This window comes from Petromyzon marinus, chromosome 64, assembly GCF_048934315.1.
Source record: "Petromyzon marinus isolate PM22_M1 ecotype Great Lakes invasive population chromosome 64, UKy_Petmar_22M1.pri1.0, whole genome shotgun sequence".
NCBI classification, from domain to species: Eukaryota; Metazoa; Chordata; class Hyperoartia; order Petromyzontiformes; family Petromyzontidae; genus Petromyzon; species Petromyzon marinus.
This window is the reverse complement of record NC_133730.1, coordinates 12,372,403-12,377,914: the sequence shown is the minus strand read 5'-3', so window position 1 is coordinate 12,377,914 and position 5,512 is coordinate 12,372,403. Positions and strand designations below refer to the sequence as shown.

The following is a 5,512-nucleotide window of genomic DNA, read 5'->3' as shown; positions in this document are numbered from 1 at the left end:
TCAACCTCGATTTGGGTTTCTCGAGACTAGTCCTCGGCCTTAAGGCCAGATGGAAAAGATTTCCTCAGCTCCTTGGCCTTGAGTGTGTGGCCTCAGTCCGAGGAGTTTTACTAGAGGTACCGACCTTGACACTGGCCTCATACTAGCGCACCCAACCTTGAGTGACCTTGACACTGATTGTGGCCTAAAAAGCTGCCGCCTTGGCCTCACATTGGCCCTGTGGCTTTTGGTCTCAACTTCACATTTGAACGTGGCTCGAGGTCAAGCAGGGCCAGGGATAGTAATTCCTTTCATAACCTTGCATCATTTTCTACAATTGACCAAGTGACGTTACCATTACACGTTCATTGTGTGTGATGTTAGCGAAACAGCTCAGGTTTTGTTTAACATGTAGGCTTTTCGCGACCAATATCATCCATAATATTTTTTTTGGATTAGATCGCGTAAATATGTGTCATTAAACCCACCACCACCCGACAAAGCCAATTAGTAAAGTTGTTCACGTAAACAGAACATGCCAATTCGTTACTAGTACAGCAAATCCACAATATCTACAATCTGAGTACGACGTTTTGCCAGTCATTTGGTTCTGCAGTAGACAAACGAACTGGCACCTCCTGAGTCACACCAGGCTAGCTTGGCACAGCTAACTCACGGCTTGGTTATACAGTGGAAAAGAGCTACAAGACTGTAAATCTCACCCACCTCTGTGTTTCTTGTGTTACTGGCAGATCCTCCTGATTCTTGCTGCAATTTTGGGTGTGGTTGTTTACCGCCTGTCCATCTTTGGCATACTCTCCTCGAGTATCCCCAATCATGTGACCAAGATCAAGGTGATCGGTGCCCTACTCACACCTGATATGGTTACCACCATCACGGCCTCCATCCTCAACATCGTAATCATACTACTACTCAACAAAGGTTACGACAAGCTGGCCCTCGTCCTCACTGATCTTGGTAGGTGTCATCACCATCACGGTTTGCATATGTTTATTTTATTATACGCCACCAGAGAACACATGTAAATTTGAAGATTGGATAAATGTTGTGCATGGTAAATGTTGTTGCTGTAAAATGTCATCATGATTTTAACCTTGCACCATGAGGCCATGAATAGCAGCATCAGTGCATCATCCAATCACTTGTTCAACTACTGCCTGTTTTTGTCAGAACTCTGTTAATTTTTTCCTCCAGTTTCATTCCGATTGGGCTATCAGAATCGTGTCTTGAGATGAAGTATCCAATGGGATCTCTTGTAGACCAGTGCAACCCTTAATGTCATGAAATGGCCCTAGAAGTGAGCTACCTCTGAGACCCTTCATTCAAGTGAACTCTGGTTCACACATTAGAGGGAAGCACTTTTCAATCCACACTGCTACGGAATATAATGTTAATCTCGTAACAGTCAAATTGCTCATTCTCACAACTAAAATTTCACCAAATTAAGTGATGAACCAAATGGTGTATGTTACAGATGTAATGCCATCATTAGTAATCGTCCTGAAGCCATTAATTTACTGCACTTGAGAACACATGTTACCAGAGGCCGCTGCCTGGATTTAAACCCAGGATCTCAATGGTGCCAACTTAGCGCTCTGATTTCACCTCTCGATCCATTGAATCACTGAATGTAATTGTGGGCTGACCCTCACTGCTGCATTGCTACCTTCTAGCCAGCAAACAGCTCTCTGCTTGTGTTGGTCATGTTGCCCGCTACTGAGCCCTTTATTAGTAATTTATCCTGCTGAAGCCTGCACCCCCTCTGAAAGGTGACCCATGATAATTAGCGCTGTCCTCCAGACAGTCTCGTCCCTTCACCTGATGAAGGCCGCTTGTGTTGTGGCCAAAGCGTCGTGAGAATATTATTGTGTTATTTTATTTTATCAATTTATTATTTTATTCTCATTCTACGTGACTTTACCGAAAGAACCAAAGAAAATGAATCCTTGCAGTCACGAAAGCTTTAAATCGAAATTTAATACACCTTAAAGATATTTGAAAATCAAGTGCACTGGCTTTCAGACATCATACGGACAGTGTAAATGGCTTAATTGCAAATGGAGACTGAAGGACACTCCACAGGGTGAATGTGGTGAACAACACCTGGTAAACAACTTGTCCACTGTCACTCATTCCCCAGCAACATCTTTGAAATTCACTTTTGATCTTCAAATTCATTTTAATGGATATCAAAGCACGTCACATTGTGAAATGTTGCTATTCCTCAATGCGGCATCATTATCAGTGGCTTCTCGTTGCCTGTGTGCCAGAAACTATGTAAGTAACATCAAAACCGATTGCCCTGTTTGATGTCTGTGTCCCTGTGTGCCTTTGTATCACACCCACAGAGATGCCCAAGACGCAAGGAGAATATGAGTATCGGCTGACGTTCAAGAAATTCTTATTTCAGTTCGTCAACTTCTACTCGGCGTCTTTCTACATTGCATTTTTCAAAGGGAAATTCATCAGCTTCCCCGGAAGCTACACTTACTTTGGAAAATGGAGAATCGAGGAGGTGTGTAGATCTGAGGGGTTGGCCCCTCTGTTTTCTATGCTGTTTGTACAACATTTTTATGTTTTACTTTTGTAGTTGATATTTTTCCCAACAATTGTCTTCACACCGTGCTGTTGGTGAAATGTCGAAATAAGGACTCTTTCTTTTGGAACTCTAAAAGGCCTCATTGTCTTCACACCTGGTCACCAGCTCTAGCATTAACACAGTCTCCGGAGTAAAACAGTTTTCGAAACCAGACTTGAGAGAGCACGAGGTCACCACGAGCAGAACACGTGTTAGACTGATGCAATTGGTAACCCAGTTAACTTGAGGGTGTTAGTTTATCACATATTTTGCAAGTAGTACCCTTGTGGTCTCTCATTGGACATTTTCAATTATATACCGTATTTATCAAACGCCATTTATTTAAAATTATATATTTGATCATCCTTAAAAATGTACAGTATTTCAGCCCCCCTCAAGGATATGTTTAGCCACTACCTATGACTCACTGTGGCGCAGTGGAGCACGTTGTGTTAGAGAACGGCCCCGTAATATGATATCAAGAACGAATTCTGGAGTAAGGAATTAAGCAGCATTGCGTTGTGCACACGTTAAATCAATGTCATTAAGACAGTGTTAATGACACGTAGTTTAACATTTACATAATTGCCATTCAGAGTCACCCTGAGTATTTGCAGTCACTCTATGGTCGGAAGAAAGTCCATTGCCCAAAATGTGCACCTGTTGCTCATGTTTCTGTTTGAAGGCAGACTTGTTGACACATGAGATGATTATTATGAGTATATTTGGTGTTATATTAAGGTGCTTACTTCTCCTGCTGCAGATTTGTAGGAAATCGTCACGAGGGCGATTCATTGATTGATATCCTCTCAAAAACAATACACATAAAGGATAAAGAATACAGCTTATTATTTAAGTGCCTCTGTGTTTTCTACCAACTTAATTTCATGTTTTACGATTATTATATTTACTAGACGATGCTCTGCAATTAAACTCACCTGATACTAAACACCAACTGCAGTATGCATGTTGTGTGTTGAACTTATTTTGCACCGTACACAGCCTGCATCGGATGTGTGGGGGAAGGACAACAAACAAAACATTATCAGATGCGCCACCATTTTCTTTATTTAAAATACATGAGGGGGAGGGGGAAAGTGTTTCTTATAATCTGGAGAATATTGATATTCTTAATCACTGTCCCCTCTAACATATGGAGCCGTCAGTTTTGCAGTGTGCAATTGACTGAAGAGAAGAATGTGAGAGGATCATTAGAAATGATGTGTGGTATCCATATATGTATTACCCAATATTTAATATCTTCAGTGTTTAACCTGAATCTATTCTCCACCTCATCCCCCCTCCAGTGTCCCCCAAACGGCTGTCTCTTTGAACTGACTTCTCAACTCACTGTGATCATGGTAGTGAAGCAGATGGTTGGCAATTTTCAGGAGGTCATCATCCCGTAAGTATCGCATGAACACATGATAGCTGTGAAGTCTGATTACGGCGTTTCCTCATGTAACGCGGAAGATGCGTTCCTGAAAATTTCCGCGTGAAGTAAAAACGCGCAAAGCAAGGAATTACTGAGTTAATCACATTTTCACAGTACATTCAACTTGCAGTCATCCCATGGTGGGATAAATAACTCAGGCTAGGCTGCCGTGTTACTGTATCATTCGGCATCCTTTATCAAACTGCTCAGCCGCGCAACTCAAGACAGTCGTTCATCGTCGACTGCTCAGGAAAGCATTATAATGGCCGCGTTCGGCGTTTTAACAGTGTGCATTCCACATTATAATGGACACGTTCCACGTTGTGTGAAAAGTTTTCCCAAATATAAGAACCATGTTACAATGAAAATGTGTTGTGTGAAAACGCATTCAGCGAAAAGTCGTGTCGACAGCTTGTTAGCAGTGTGCACTGGTTAAGCAGTGAACACCAGTCAAGTGGACAAAGTTCACCTCGTTAGTATCATGCGATATTCCGATCAGACGCTTCGTACATAGTTTCATAATATTAGACAAGCAACTCCCATGACTGAAAGAGTGTAGTGGATTGACAACGGGCTAAATGAAAAACAGCTACTACTTAGGTTTTAGCAGTTGTTTTGTACAGCTCTCTGACATGTTTTGTGTCATACCGCATATTGTTTGGCATGTCTTGACGTTTCGCTCCACGTGCTTGGGATATTCAAATGATACAACCTGAAAACGCAGTGGAAAGCTATGAAATAGCAAACCTAGTGTTGATGAACAAATGGATATGCACGTGTGTAAGGGTGTCTCTGTGTCTGCACATGCGTACCTCCCTCCACAATTCCCCAGATGGTTCAGCAATTGGTGGGCCCAGCGTCGGGCCAAGCTAAGGCCTGAGGCTGTCTACACGCGCTGGGAGCAAGACATGGACCTACAGCCCCAGAGCCCACTTGGACTCTTTGATGAATACCTCGAGATGGGTACAATGAGCTCAGAGGATCACACTACGGAGTCAACGCGTTTTACTTTATTATAAAAAAACACACACAATTGGGTATCATTTGACTATATAGGCACGTGTGTACGGCCCCTGTGTATCTGTCGGACATTGTTGTGGGAGGGAAATTACCCACACTTCGGGTTGTTGAAGGCAGGGAGCACAGATGTAAGAGCTTAGATGTACAATACAACAATGTAATTTGCTGCACTGTCCTCTGCTGCTCACAACCCCACAACAACTGTTGCATGGTCACCCATCCAACCAATTTCCAGGCTCAGCTCTCCTTAACTTCTGGGATCTGATTAAATCTGACGCATACTGGGTGATTTGGCCATAGGCACCAATCTATGGATATACTGTAACACAATTGTCTTTGAGCATGCGCGTATGTGCATATGTACGGAGTTAAGTTTTAGAAACAATAGGAGCACATATTTACTCCTCTTGTCTGCTAACCAATGCAGCTACATTGGTCAGCTTGGGTTGACGTTTCTCCCCATAATATATATTTAAAAC

The 5,512-nt window shown here is 42.5% G+C and overlaps 1 long non-coding RNA gene across 1 annotated transcript; it reads left to right on the top strand.

Annotated features, from left to right (window-relative positions):
• The first annotated feature begins 2,356 nt into the window (after positions 1-2,356).
• Positions 2,357-4,966, top strand: LOC142906354 (uncharacterized). Its single transcript, XR_012930201.1, has 3 exons — positions 2,357-2,515; positions 3,886-3,983; positions 4,846-4,966. It is a non-coding gene; the product is annotated as an uncharacterized LOC142906354 (long non-coding RNA).
• Positions 4,967-5,512: the final 546 nt, after the last annotated feature.